The sequence below is a fragment of the Triticum dicoccoides genome, chromosome 5A (assembly GCF_002162155.2).
Source record: "Triticum dicoccoides isolate Atlit2015 ecotype Zavitan chromosome 5A, WEW_v2.0, whole genome shotgun sequence".
NCBI lineage: Eukaryota > Viridiplantae > Streptophyta > Magnoliopsida > Poales > Poaceae > Triticum > Triticum dicoccoides.
Genome location: NC_041388.1, coordinates 711,354,535 through 711,370,711, shown reverse-complemented (window position 1 = coordinate 711,370,711; position 16,177 = coordinate 711,354,535). Strand labels below are relative to the sequence as shown.

General features: G+C 48.3%; 1 pseudogene; it reads right to left on the bottom strand.

Annotated features, from left to right (window-relative positions):
* Positions 1-394: 394 nt before the first annotated feature.
* Positions 395-1,749, bottom strand: LOC119300577 (annotated as a pseudogene).
* Between the last annotated feature and the right edge of the window lie 14,428 nt (positions 1,750-16,177).

Below are 16,177 nucleotides of genomic sequence, written 5' to 3'. Positions count from 1 at the left end.
CAAATATATGGTAAATACCTATACTTTCTTAGTGAAAAAGCAGTGCTTCGGCAGGTTGCTTGGAGAGAGAAAACATTAATGGTAAACTGAAATGGTTACAGACTTCACACAACACTCGTAGAAATGGATACCGTGACCAACTTAGATACTACTAAATATGGTTTTCCCAAGACGGCCGGAGCCACTGTTCTTGTTATAATAGATAGAAGTTGGGAAAGGCCTAACCATTTGTCATTTGTACAAATCGCTTGCATTCTACTTTCAGTTGAAACTTCTGAGAGCCATTTTTAGGTTCTTCACCAGCTCAACTGTGGACGAAAACCCCTCTTCGATCTGCACAAAGCTGAAAATGTCAATCTTCTGATCATGCATGCATTAGAGTTCTCCTCGCAAATCACGGTTTATATATTCTCTCACAAGTTATAACGCATTTGCACAAGGTAGGAAGGTAGAGGGGCCATTGCCTTTGCTGTGATGGTGATGTTGAGGTAGGAGTTGGTAAAAGGTACGATGTTGGTGCTTATGATTGAGAGGCCCTGGTTCTCGAGCTCGGAGAGGGCCATCACCAGCACCCCTTTTCTCCCTCTGCACCAGATACTCAGGAGCGCTGTGTTCCCTAGGATGCTGGCCTCGATGTCCGGGCTCGAGTGCCCGGAGCCGCTCCCGCTGGGGCCTGCTGCACCATTGTCGGCAGCGGATATGCGGCACTTGCTGTGAAACACCATGGACTCTGACGATCTCCGTGAGCCTTGCTCATCCAGGGCCTTCACCTTCTCCTCTAGCTGCTTCACATAGTCGATGGTGCTCCCCAGCAGAGAGAGCTTGTCTGTCTGAATACAATGGCAATGGCTAACTATTTAAGCTGCAGCCTGCAGGTACCTGGTGTTCACATAAACGCACCTTCTTAATGCCGGGGATGATGGTGGCCAAGGACACGAACTGCTGCTGCAGCTTCTCCCGCCGCTTGCGCTCGGCAATGACATGCTCTTGCGCGTTCGCTGGCGCCCTGCCCCGCCTCTGTGGCACCTGCAGCTGTTGCATCGTCCCTTGGGCACCGTTGTGCCGCCAGCAGGCTCCTTCGGAGAAGTTGAGGGCGCTGCCGAAGGAGAGGAAGTTGGACGATGGCGGCTGAGACAGCTGCCCTAGCTCGTTCTCCACCGGCGCCGGTCCGAACGGTAGGTTGGGCAACGGCGATGAGGCCCCAAAGCTCGGGAAATTGGAGCTGTGAGATGGATTGGACGACGGGATCGGCAATGGTGGCGTGTAGTACCGCTCTTGATGGTCAGCCAGCGGCGGTGGCTCTGCGAACTGCTGCTCCATGCCGGGTAGAGGTAGAGGTACGGGACCCCCTTCTTGCTGGTATATGTAAACTAGTTCCTCCTCTTGCTGACATGACATGAGCCATTGCAGTAAGAGTTAATTACTTCATACTAAATTACATACCAATGCAATACCATTAACTCGCACCATCTAAACTTTCAGATGTCAAAAGTAACTATATTTGAAACAAATGCATGTGCTTATATTCTACCGTCTGCGCAAGCCATTGGTTTGGTTGCTCCATAACCGCCTGCACAAGAAGGTTTTTTGATCACTAAATATATACAAGCGCAGACCCAAGAACACCAAGCTTATTGGGCATGGAGAAGTAGTAGAGTTTCTGGTGAATATACCTGAAACCTCTAATTCCGTTATTTTACCTGCGTTCTCTTCTCTGCTGCTCTTGTTTCTTGACCAGCGTCCTGTCATGCTTAGCATACATATATATAGTGGCGTGGGTTGGCCGACCTAACTCGTGGATGTTGATCGATTCTGGCGGGTGTGCTTTAATTTTGGCTAGCTGATAGATTCCTGGCTGGTGAACAACACGCACACGCTGGGCAAAGCCGTCCTGATTGATAGCAAAAGGCTCGTGACGAAAGTGCCTGTAATTTGTAAGTATATCTGGATGAATTTAGTTTTGTTGGAGGGTCACTAAGTACAGTAATTATGAACTCCACTAGTGTGCATACACTAATACCATAGTGTATATATATCATCTTGTCAATTGTTTTGGAGGTCCATGTGATCATGGCGCTGTATTCTATATGCTGAGCCTAAAAGCTTTAGATTAGATACGCAAGCAAATCCCAGGAAAGTGGCTTCAAATCAAAAGTGCAAATACAAGACAACTGTGCCGGCCGGACCAACCAGCTGGAAAGTAGAAACTTGAAGAGGGCACGAGAAGAGGACAAATGCCTTGTATATTTGTTTTGCATTAGTAATCCCATCAACGAGGTTAGGGCTTTAAGCTACTAGATTAGATACTCATCATGTTGTCGCATTGTTCTAGGTGCATGTGCAGCTTGGAATATTTGATGCCACCTTTCGGCTGACATGAGCAATATAAGATTGCGATGAAGATTTTTCTCTAGATCTAGTTGTTTCATGGAATTCTAAATTGCTTACTCTAAAGGCCATTTCGGTTCATTGCCAGTGAGTATCTCTCAAGATTACTCTGTACTACTCCACTGGAATGCCAGCATCTACAAATTACTCCACTGGGTAGTTACCCACACTACAACCACATGCATATCATATATGCTACAATTAACTACATTTTCATCTTAGTTACGAAAAAGGGTTCCCCCCGCTCTATATTATAAAGCAACGAACCGAGCATCCAACATCATAGTATAGAGTACAATCAAGTCATAAAGTCGCGCTGGGGGCACAGCGAGACAAGCCCCAAACAAAGCTAAAACATAAGCTAATCCGGCTCAGGAGGTGGTGGTGGTGGTGGTGGAGGAGGAGCAAATGCTGACGCCGAAGAACGAAGACCAGCTATGATGTTGTCGATGGCGTCCCGATCTCGCCGCTTGCTAAGCAGTCTCCAAAGCTGTAAGAAGCCACACATTTTGTAGATCGCATCAGTCACACATCATGGAATCACGCGTTCTATGACTAGTTTATTACGGTTACACCGAAGGGTCCATGCTAGGGTGCCCAAAGCCACCCACGTGGGGGGCGACTAGAGCCGGGGAGCCTAAGAACCTCCCCAAATAAGTCCGAGAGGTTGTCGTGGCACCAGTTGCCACCAACCACCTCCCGGAAGTAGCTCCATAGGAACTGCGCCGCAGGGCACCGGAAGAAGATGTGGTTGCAGTCTTCCGATACCAAACAAATGGGGCAGAGGCCATCCCCAGGACCATTATGTTTGCGGACTCCGTACCCGAAGGGAGGCGACCGCGGACCCATTATCAGAGGAATATGCGGATTTTCAAGGGGAGTTTGATCTCCCAGAGCATCGACAGTTCCACCGGGCCAGGAGTGGGGACAATCGCCTGATATGGGGGTCTAGTCGAGAATCTGCCACTTGACTCGAGATGCCAAGATAGCGAATCGGGCTCCAGGGAGGGGGGGGGGGTGAAGGGCAATACATTTGAGCAATTCATCCCATTGTTCGAGTTCCATCGCCCCAAAGGTACGGTGGAAGGCAATAGCGCCCAAGTCAGCTAAGGCTACATCCACCGAGAGCTGTGGACAAACGCAAATCGCGAGGAGCGCACGAAAGCGCTCCACAAAGGGACGAGTCCCTGCCCATCGATCTAGCCAGAACAAGGTGCCGGCTCCGGTACCTACTTTAATGGAGGTCCCAATGCGCAATACTGGCATCAGACGGATCACCGATTGCCAGAATTGGGACCCACCCAGTCTAGGAGCGAATGCAAGTAGCCGCCCGCGCAGGTACTTCGCACGAATAATCTCAAGCCACAAGCCGCCCTCATCGGTCTGAATTTGCCATCCATTTGGAGAGGAGGGCAATATTCATCCGCTTGGAAGAAATAACCCCAAGACCTCCATCGTCTTTAGGCTTACAGATCTCAGACCATTTTACCATGTGGTACTTCTGTTTATTGTTTTCTCCAGCCTAGAAGAATCTGGAGAGGAGTTTGGTGACCTCATGATGAAGGGATTCATGCAGACTATAGAATCCCATGACATACATCAATAGACTTTAGATAGCCATCTCCCCTGCCAGGGCTCCATCCTAGGTTGGAGCTTGACGATTATTGGACGAAAGTCCTTCTCTAGCAGACGCGTGTCACTAAGTGGCATGCCCATGTAGGTGGTTGGGAATGTTCCCAAACGACAATTCAAGCGATTGGAAATTCGCTGAGCTTCCGTCTGGGAGTATCCCAGGACCATCACCTTACTTTTGGCAAAGTTAATTGTGTGGCCCGACATTTCCTGAAAGCAAAGGAGTAGGAACTTGAGGTTCTGAATATCCTCGTCTGATCCTTCCACCATCATAATTGTGTCGTCAACATATTGGAGGTGGGTCAGACCTCCATTGGCCACCAAGTGGGGGCAAATCCCCCAAATGTGGCCGGCGCGCTTTGCCAAGTCAAGGATCGAGGCGAGGGCATCAACCACAAGGTTGAATAGAAACGGGGATATCGGGTCGCCCTGTCGGACCCCTTGGCCCGTCAAGAAGTATGGTCCAACCTCCCCATTTATGTTTACCGCCGTCCGACCGCTCGTGACCAACTACATCATGCGGGCTACCCAGTGGTGATCAAATCCACGTTTAAGCAACACTTCCCGCAGGAAGGACCAGTGAACGGTGTCATAAGCTTTGTGGAAGTCAATCTTGAAGAACATCGCGCGTAGGTGCTTGCTCTTGACCTCATGAATCATCTCATGAAGTACAAGGATCCCGTCGAGAATATATCTGCCTTTTGTGAAGGCAGATTGGTTCGGATGATGAATCCGAGGAGCGATGAGGGCCGCCCTAGTGGCGTACCCTTTTACCAAAATCCTAAATATCACATTTTGGACTGTGATAGGGCGGAACTTCCTAATATCTGCTGCACCCGGCACCTTGGGGATCATGGAAATGATCCCGTAGTTAAGCCGGGACATGTCTAGTGTTCCCCTAGAGAACTCCCGGAATAGTTCAAGGATGATCTCCTTAACCATTGGCCAGAAAGCCTGAAAAAAGTGGACAAGCAATCCATCGGGGCCTGGTGCTGAGGCCGGATTCATGGCTTTTACAAAGGCCTCAACTCCCGCTGCATCAAAAGTGGCGAGCAAGGCGACATTTTCATCCGTGGAAATCTGTTGTTCGGGCGACCAAATGTGGTCAGCAAGGGCGATACCACTCCGAGGGCACCCCTGAAATAGCAGCTTATAAAAGTCGTCAACTAAGAAGCGGATTTCCTGGGGTCGTAAAACAACTGCCCTCCCTCCCATAAGAGGGGAATGGATCAGCGTCGCCTACGGCCATTAGCGATGGCCTGGAAGTAAGCAGTGTTGGCGTCCCCAAACAGCACCCAGTTCATAGAGCCACACTGATGCCAGAATTCCTCCTCCTTGGAGTAGATCTCCATGAGAGAGTCTTCCAAATTATACCTATGGGCCCATTCCTCCACGGAAATCCCAGCAATATTTGCACGGAGGTCCAGGGCCTGGATCTCCTCGAGGAGGGAGGCCTTCTGGACCCGAAGGTCCCTCCCTATATTAGCACCCCAACCTTTCATGAACTACCTGGAGCGCTTGGACAGGTGATGCCACTCGTCCAGGATCGACATCTGCCTATGGGACTCGGCCAGCGCGGAGACCCAGTGAGCCTGGACGGCAGCCACAAAGCCTGACTGCCGGAGCCAGAAAGCCTCGAAATGGAACCGCGGAGGCGGGCGAGGTCGCGCATCCCTAGATTTTAGGAGAAGGGGGACATGATCGGACTTGATGCGTGTGATAGCCTGGAGAGAGGCCAAAGGGAATCAGAGCTCCCAATCGGGGGAGACAAACACACGGTCCATCACACTTATAGTTAGGGCAACCTGTCTATTGGTCCAAGTAAATCGTTCCCCAACCCTGTCCAGCTCAAGGAGACCCAGGTCCGCAACCTAGTCGTTGAAGCGATGAATCTCCGCAAGGTCCACACGAGAGTTGCTCTTTTCCTCTAGAGAGCGGAGGAGGTTGAAATCTCCCCCTACTACCACGAGAAGGGTCGCGGAGGAGATCTTGGTTTGGAGCTCGACCAAGAAAGCGGCCGAGCGACTATAGTCGGCAGGGCCATACACCACAATGATCTCCCACTTGAAGTTCACATCACGCTTCCACACCTCCATGCTAACGAAGTGGGATCCACGGTCCATGGATCCCACCTCAAAGGTCGCATCCTTCACGCCTAGAAGGATGCCACTATAATGACCCGACACTCCACTAGATGGCAGCCAGTGCCATGCGCAAAGATGTTTGCTAAGGTGCTCAAGTTCTAGGAGAGAGAACTCAGTGCGCATAGTTTCTTGGATCGCTACCACATCTATGGACTCATCGCACATGTAATCAATGAGCTGTCTGCGGCGGCCATCATGGCCGAAGCCCTGCAGGATCCAAAAGAGCGCACGTATGATCACTCGCCTAACGGGTCCTCCCGGGACCCTACAGTAGTTGTAGCACTAAGGGCACGGTGCAACTGGGCAGTACGTGAGCGTGTCCGACCACGGATCTCACCCGGGTAGTTAGATGAAGTTAGTAAGAGCATCTCCAGCCATTCGCCTCCCCAGGGCGCTAAAAAAGGGCGGTCTGGGGGCGAACCAACGCTAGTTCGGCCCCTGGGGGTGACCTAGCTCCCAGTCATGCCCCCAGGAGCCGCCTCCAGGACGCGAAAAATTTGAACTTGGTCGTTCCCGCTCACAAAAGACGCCACAAGTCGGGCGATCGCAAGCCATAGTTCGGCGTACAAAAAATAGAGCGGCAGAAGTTCGCGTGCGCATCACTCGGCGGGCTCTGCCCCAGGCGTCGGCGGAGTTGGCGTGCGTGGGCTTGGCAGTGTCGGAGCAGCCTCTGCGCTGGGCGGTGTCGGCGCGGCTTCGATGGTGCAGGGCGTCGTGGAAGCGTCGTCACGCGGGCTTGGTGGCGGCGTCGGCGAGTGCGTCGGCGTCGGCGTCGGCGTGTGCGTCGGCGTCGGCGGCCTTGTCGAGGGAAGCTGGTTCAGGATGAGGCCGCGCTCCGCCAAGTACCATGCCTTGACCGCCTCGTTGGTGCTCTGGAGCATGTCCGCCCCGCCCAGCAGGAAAGCCAGGTCGGTGTTTCTCTTCTTCGCGGCGATGTTCGTCCGGAGTAGGTCGAGCTTGACGGCGCTGCTCGACATCAACGCCGACCACCGCGCGTCGGTCTTCTCTTCACGAAGGACGGCCCGGGCCTGCGCGTCAGCGAGGCAGTGCTCGATGGACTCCTGCACTCGAGCGGTGGCCGCGTCGACGTATTTCCCCTTCTTGGCAACTTTGTTGCCGTCCGGCCGCCCTTCCGATGCGTCAGGAGTCGGCGCATCCGGCTTGTAGGTCTTCTTGGCCTTGTCAAGGGTACGCCGTACTTCCGCCCACATCTCGCACTTGTCAATGCGCTTGTAGACGTGGATGTACTTGAATTCGGCGTCGCTATTGCTCTGCCGGTACAGGGCGAACATGTGCAGCAACTGCGCGGAGGGGCAAACAGTTGGCGCGCGTACACGGCGAAGAGAGGCGGGAGGCCGGCGTGGCATACCTGATCCTCGACGCTGGCGCCGCTCTCTGGGCGAGCCACGACCTCCTCGACGACCCCATGCCATTTGTTGCACTCCCCCTGGATACGCCCCTAATGGTTCGCCATCGCCTTGGAGCCGCACTGCACGTAGACGCCTTTGAAGTAGGGGTCGACGAGTTTGCGCTCGTCGAACTCGGCCTTGATGCGGTCCCAATACATGTCGATGCTCTGGTTCGTGCCGGTCGTCGGGTTGAGGCAGGCGACTTTCCATGCTTCGGCGAGGCATTCCTCCTCCTTGGACGCCCACTTGATGTGCGGCTCGCCTGTCCTGGCCGCCCGCTTCTTCTTCTTGCGCCCCTTCGCTGTCCCCGGCGTCGGCTCCTCCTCCTCCTCCTCGTCGTCCTCCTCCTCTTGCTCCTCCTGCTCGTCCTCGCCGTAGACGTAGCCGAGCTCGCCATCCATGCCGCCGCTGAGATCCACCACCTCGTCCTGGGTGACGAACCCGGGAGATGCGACGGCCGCGGCCGAACCTGCCGCGATGATGTCGTCCATGTCGGCCTCGGTCTCGTCGGTGTCGCCGAGGTGCGAGAAGGGCAGCGGGCCACGGCGTAGCGGGGGCGTCGGGGAGGAAGCGTAGGCGGGCGGCGAGTAGTTGTATAGAGGTTACTGCACGCGGGCGAAGGTGAGAGTGAAGGAAATATGCCCTAGAGGCAATAATAAAGTTATTATTTATTTCCTTATATATCATGATAAAAGTTTATAATTCATGCTAGAATTGTATTAACCGGAAACATAATACATGTGTGAATACATAGACAAACAGAGTGTTACTTGTATGCCTCTACTAGACTAGCTTGTTAATCAAAGATGGTTATGTTTCCTAACCATGGACAAAGAGTTGTCATTTGATTAACAGGATCACATCATTAGATGAATGATATGATTGACATGACCCATTCCATTAGCTTAGCACCCGATCGTTTAGTATGTTGCTATTGCTTTCTTCATGACTTATACATGTTCCTATGACTATGAGATTATGCAACTCCTGTTTGCCGGAGGAACACTTTGTGTGCTACCAAACGTCACAACGTAACTGGGTGATTATAAAGGAGCTCTACAGGTGTCTCCAAAGGTACATGTTGGGTTGGCGTATTTCGAGATTAGGATTTGTCACTCCGATTGTCGAAGAGGTATCTCTGGGCCCTCTCGGTAATGCACATCACATAAGCCTTGCAAGCATTGTGACTAATGAGTTAGTTGCGGGATGATGGATTACAGAACGAGTAAAGAGACTTGCCGATAACGAGATTGAACTAGGTATTGGATACCGACGATCGAATCTCGGGCAAGTAACATACCGATGACAAAGGGAACAACGTATGTTGTTATGCGGTCTGACCGATAAAAGATCTTCGTAGAATATATAGGAGCCAATATGAGCATCTAGGTTCCGCTATTGGTTATTGACCGGAGATGTGTCTCGGTCATGTCTACATTGTTCTCGAACCCGTAGGGTCCGCACGCTTAAGGTTTAGATGACAGTTATATTATGAGTTTATGCATTTTGATGTACCAAAGTTTGTTCGGAGTCCCGGATGTGATCACGGACATGACGAGGAGTCTCAAAATGGTCGAGACATAAAGATTGATATATTGGAAGCCTATATTTGGATATCGGAAGTGTTCCGGGTGAAATCGGGATTTTACCGGATTACCGGGAGGTTACCGGAACCCCCCCGGGAGGTATATGGGCCTTAGTGGGCCTTAGTGGAAGAGAGGAGAGGTGGCCAGAGATGGGCCGCGCGCCCCTCCCCCCTTGGTCCGAATAGGACAAGGAGAGGGGGCCGGCCCCCCTTCCTCCTCTCTCTCCTCTTTCCCCCCCTCCGCGAATCCTATTCCAACTAGGAAAGGGGGGGAGTCCTACTCCCGGAGGGAGTAGGACTCCTCCTGGCGCGCCTCTCCTGGCCGGCCGCACTCCCCCCTTGAGCCTTTATATACGGAGGCAGGGGCATCCCCTAGAGACACAAGTTGATCCACGTGATCATATTCTTAGCCGTGTGCGGTGCCTCCTTCCACCATAGTCCTCGATAATATTGTAGCGGTGCTTAGGCGAAGCCCTGCGACGGTAGTACATCAAGATCGTCACCACGCCGTCGTGCTGACGGAACTCTTCCCCGACACTTTGCTGGATCGGAGTCCGGGGATCGTCATCGAGCTGAACGTGTGCTAGAACTCGGAGATGCCATAGTTTCGGTGCTTGATCGGTCGGGCCGTGAAGACGTACGACTACATCAACCAAGTTAACGCTTCCGTTGTCGATCTACAAGGGTACGTAGATCATACTCTCCCCTCTCGTTGCTATGCATCACCATGATCTTGCGTGTGCGTAGGAATTTTTTTGAAATTACTACGTTACCCAACAGTGGTATCAGAGCCTAGGTTTTGTATGTTGATGTTATATGCACGAGTAGAACACAAGTGAGTTGTGGGTGATATAAGTCATACTGCTTACCAGCATGTCATACTTTGGTTCGGCGGTATTGTTGGACGAAGCGGCCCAGACCAACATTACGCGTACGCTTACGCGAGATCGGTTCTCTCGACGTGCTTTGCACATAGGTGGCTTGCGGGTGACAGTTTCTCCAACTTTAGTTGAACTGAGTGTGGCTACGCCCGGTCCTTGCGAAGGTTAAAACAGCACCAACTTGATAAACTATCATTGTGGTTTTGATGCGTAGGTAAGATTGGTTCTTGCTTAAGCCCGTAGCAGCCACGTAAAACTTGCAACAACAAAGTAGAGGATGTCTAACTTGTTTTTGCAGGGCATGTTGTGATGTAATATGGTCAAGACATGATGCTAAATTTTATTGTATGAGATGATCATGTTTTGTAACCGAGTTATCGGCAACTGGCAGGAGCCATATGGTTGTCGCTTTATTATATGCAATGCAATCGCCCTGTAATGCTTTACTTTATCACTAAGCGGTAGCGATAGTCGTAGAAGCATAAGATTGGCGAGACAACAATGATGCTACGATGGAGATCAAGGTGTCGCGCCGGTGACGATAGTGATCACGACGGTGCTTCGAGGATGGAGATCACAAGCACAAGATGATGATGGCCATATCATATCACTTATATTGATTGCATGTGATGTTTATCGTTTATGCATCTTATCTTGATTTGATTGACGGTAGCATTATAAGATGATCTCTCGCTAAATTTCAAGATAAAAGTGTTCTCCCTGAGTATGCACCGTTGCCAAAGTTCGTCATGCCCAGACACCACGTGATGATCGGGTGTGATAAGCTCTACGTCCATCTACAACGGGTGCAAGCCAGTTTTGCACACGCAGAATACTCAGGTTAAACTTGACGAGCCTAGCATATGCAGATATGGCCTCGGAACACTGAGATCGAAAGATCGAGCGTGAATCATATAGTAGATATGATCAACATAGCAATGTTCACCATTGAAAACTACTCCATTTCACGTGATGATCGGTTATGGTTTAGTTGATTTGGATCACGTGATCACTTAGATGATTAGAGGGATGTCTATCTAAGTGGGAGTTCTTGAGTAATATGATTAATTGAACTTAAATTTATCATGAACTCAGTCCCTGATAGTATCTTGCTTGTTTATGTTAATTGTAGATAAATGGCCCGTGCTGTTGTTCCGTTAAATTTTAATGCGTTCCTTGAGAAAGCAAAGTTGAAAGATGATGGTAGCAATTACACGGACTGGGTCCGTAACTTGAGGATTATCCTCACTGTTGCACAGAAGAATTACGTCCTGGAAGCACCGCTGGGTGCCAGGCCTGCTGCTGGAGCAACACTAGATGTTATGAACGTCTGGCAGAGCAAAGCTGATGACTACTCAATAGTTCAGTGTGCCATGCTTTACGGCTTAGAATCGGGACTTCAACGACGTTTTGAACGTCATGGAGCATATGAGATGTTCCAGGAGTTGAAGTTAATATTTCAAGCAAATGCCCGGATTGAGAGATATGAAGTCTCCAATAAGTTCTATAGCTGCAAGATGGAGGAGAACAGTTCTGTCAGTGAGCATATACTCAAAATGTCTGGGTATAATAATCACTTGATTCAGATGGGAGTTAATCTTCCAGATGATTGCGTCATTGACAGAATTCTCCAATCACTGCCACCAAGCTACAAGAGCTTTGTGATGAACTATAATATGCAAGGGATGAATAAGACTATTCCCGAGCTCTTCGCAATGCTGAAAGCTGCCGAGGTAGAAATCAAGAAGGAGCATCAAGTGTTGATGGTCAACAAGACCACTAGTTTCAAGAAAAAGGGCAAAGGGAAGAAGAAGGGGAACTTCAAGAAGAAAAGCAAGCAAGTTGCTGATCAGGAGAAGAAACCCAAGTCTGGACCTAAGCCTGAAACTGAGTGCTTCTACTACAAGCAGACTGGTCACTGGAAGCGGAACTGCCCCAAGTATTTGGCGGATAAGAAGGATGGCAAGGTGAACAAAGGTATATGTGATATACATGTTATTGATGCGTACCTTACTAGAGCTCGCAGTAGCACCTGGGTATTTGATACTGGTTCTGTTGCTAATATTTGCAACTCGAAACAGGGACTACGGATTAAGCGAACACTGGCAAAGGACGAGGTGACGATGCGCGTGGGAAATGGTTTTAAAGTCGATGTGATCGCGGTCGGCACGCTACCTCTACATCTACCTTCGGGATTAATATTAGACCTAAATAATTGTTATTTGGTGCCAGCGTTGAGCATGAACATTATATCTGGATCTTGTTTAATGCGAGACGGTTATTCATTTAAATTAGAGAATAATGGTTGTTCTATATATATGAGTAATATCTTTTATGGTCATGCACCTTTGAAGAGTGGTTTATTTTTTATGAATCTCGATAGTAGTAACACACATATTCATAATGTTGAAGCCAAAAAATGCAGAGTTGATAATGATAGTGCAACTTATTTGTGGCACTGCCGTTTAGGTCATATCGGTGTAAAGCGCATGAAGAAACTCCATACCGATGGACTTTTGGAACCTCTTGATTATGAATCGCTTGGTACTTGCGAACCGTGCCTCATGGGCAAGATGACTAAAACACCGTTCTCCGGTACAATGGAGAGAGCAATAGATTTGTTGGAAATCATACATACAGATGTATGTGGTCCGATGAATGTTGAGGCTCGTGGCAGATATCGTTATTTTCTCACCTTCACAGATGATTTAAGCAGATATGGGTATATCTACTTAATGAAGCATAAGTCTGAAACATTTGAAAAGTTCAAAGAATTTCAGAGTGAAGTTGAAAATCATCGTAACCAGAAAATAAAGTTTCTGCGATCTGATCGTGGAGGAGAATATTTGAGTTACGAGTTTGGTCTACATCTGAAACAATACGGAATAGTTTTCAACTCACGCCACCCGGAACACCTCAGCGTAATGGTGTGTCCGAACGTCGTAATCGTACTTTACTTGATATGGTGCGATCTATGATGTCTCTTACAAATTTACCGCTATCATTTTGGGGTTATGCTTTAGAGACGGCCGCATTCACGTTAAATAGGGCACCATCAAAATCCGTTGAGACGACCCCTTATGAACTATGGTTTGGCAAGAAACCAAAGTTGTCGTTTCTTAAAATTTGGGGCTGCGATGCTTATGTGAAAAAGCTTCAACCTGATAAGCTCGAACCCAAATCGGAGAAATGTGTCTTCATAGGATACCCAAAGGAGACTGTTGGGTACACCTTCTATCACAGATCCGAAGGCAAGACATTCGTTGCTAAGAATGGATCCTTTCTAGAGAAGGAGTTTCTCTCGAAAGAAGTGAGTGGGAGGAAAGTAGAACTTGACGAGGTAACTGTACCTGCTCCCTTATTGGAAAGTAGTACATCACAGAAACCTGTTTCTGCGACACCTACACCAATTAGTGAAGAAGATAATGATAATGATCATGAAACTTCAGAACAAGATACTACTGAACCTCGTAGATCAACCAGAGTAAGATCCGCGCCAGAGTGGTACGGTAATCCTGTTCTGGAAGTCATGCTACTAGATCATGATGAACCTACGAACTATGAAGAAGCGATGGTGAGCCCAGATTCTGAAAAATGGCTTGAAGCCATGAAATCTGAGATGGGATCCATGTATGAGAACAAAGTATGGACTTTGGTTGACTTGCCCGATGATCTTCAAGCGATTGAGAATAAATGGATCTTCAAGAAGAAGACTGACGCTGACGGTAATATTACTATCTACAAAGCTCAACTTGTCGCAAAAGGTTTTCGACAAGTTCAAGGGGTTGACTATGATGAGACCTTCTCACCTGTAGTGATGCTTAAGTCTGTCGGAATCATGTTAGCAATTGCCGCATTTTATGATTATGAAATTTGGTAGATGGATGTCAAAACTGCATTCCTGAATGGATTTCTGGAAGAAGAGTTGTATATGATGCAACCGGAAGGTTTTGTCGATCCAAAGGGAGCTAACAAAGTGTGCAAGCTCCAGCGATCCATTTATGGACTGGTGCAGGCCTCTCGGAGTTGGAATAAACGCTTTGATAGTGTGATCAAACATTTGGTTTTATACAGACCTTTGGAGAAGCTTGTATTTATAAGAAAGTGAGTGGGAGCTCTGTAGCATTTCTGATATTATATGTGGATGACATATTACTGATTGGAAATGATATAAAATTTCTGGATAGCATAAAGGGATACTTGAAGAAGAGTTTTTCAATGAAAGACCTCGGTGAAGATGCTTACATATTAGGCATAAAGATCTATAGAGATAGATCAAGACGCTTAATTGGACTTTCACAAAGCACATACCTTGACAAGATTTTGAAGAAGTTCAAAATGGATCAAGCAAAGAAAGGGTTCTTGCCTGTGTTACAAGGTGTGAAGTTGAGTCAGACTCAATGCCCGACCACTGCAGAAGATAGAGAGAAAATGAAAGATGTTCCCTATGCTTCAACCATAGGATCTATCATGTATGCAATGCTGTGTACCAGACCTGATGTGTGCCTTGCTATAAGTATAGCAGGGAGGTACCAAAGTAATCCAGGAGTGGATCACTGGACAGCGGTCAAGAACATCCTGAAGTACCTGAAAAGGACTAAGGATATGTTTCTCGTATATAGAGGTGACAAAGAGCTCATCGTAAGCGGTTACGTTGATGCAAGCTTTGACACTGATCCGGACGATTCTAAATCGCAAACCGGATACGTGTTTACATTAAACGGTGGAGCTGTCAGTTGGTGCAGTTCTAAACAGAGTGTCGCGGCGGGATCTACGTGTGAAGCAGAATACATAGCTGCTTCGAAAGCAGCGAATGAAGGAGTCTGGATGAAGGAGTTCATATCCGATCTAGGTGTCATACCTAGTGCATCGGGTCCAATGAAAATCTTTTGTGACAATACTGGTGCAATTACCCTGGCAAAGGAATCCAGATTTCACAAGAGAACCAAGCACATCAAGAGACGCTTCAATTCCATCCGGGATCTAGTCCAGGTGGGAGACATAGAGATTTGCAAGATACATACGGATCTGAATGTAGCAGACCCGTTGACTAAGCCTCTTCCAAGAGCAAAACATGATCAGCACCAAGGCTCCATGGGTGTTAGAATCATTACTGTGTAATCTAGATTATTGACTCTAGTGCAAGTGGGAGACTGAAGGAAATATGCCCTAGAGGCAATAATAAAGTTATTATTTATTTCCTTATATATCATGATAAAAGTTTATTATTCATGCTAGAATTGTATTAACCAGAAACATAATACATGTGTGAATACATAGACAAACAGAGTGTTACTAGTATGCCTCTACTAGACTAGCTTGTTAATCAAAGATGGTTATGTTTCCTAACCATGGACAAAGAGTTGTCATTTGATTAACAGGATCACATCATTAGATGAATGATCTGATTGACATGACCCATTCCATTAGCTTAGCACCCGATCGTTTAGTATGTTGCTATTGCTTTCTTCATGACTTATACATGTTCCTATGACTATGAGATTATGCAACTCCCGTTTGCCGGAGGAACACTTTGTGTGCTACCAAACATCACAACGTAACTGGGTGATTATAAAGGAGCTCTACAGGTGTCTCCAAAGGTACATGTTGGGTTGGCGTATTTCGAGATTAGGATTTGTCACTCCGATTGTCGGAGAGGTATCTCTGGGCCCTCTCGGTAATGCACATCACATAAGCCTTGCAAGCATTGCGACTAATGAGTTAGTTGTGGGATGATGGATTACGGAACGAGTAAAGAGACTTGCCGATAACGAGATTGAACTAGGTATTGGATACCGACGATCGAATCTCGGGCAAGTAACATACCGATGACAAAGGGAACAACGTATGTTGTTATGCGGTCTGACCGATAAAAGATCTTCGTAGAATATGTAGGAGCCAATATGAGCATCCAGGTTCCACTATTGGTTATTGACCGGAGACGTGTCTCGGTCATGTCTACATTGTTCTCGAACCCGTAGGGTCCGCAAGCTTAAGGTTTCGATGACAGTTATATTATGAGTTTATGCATTTTGATGTACCAAAGTTTGTTCGGAGTCCCGGATGTGATCACGGACATGACGAGGAGTCTCGAAATGGTCGAGACATAAAGATTGATATATTGGAAGCCTATATTTG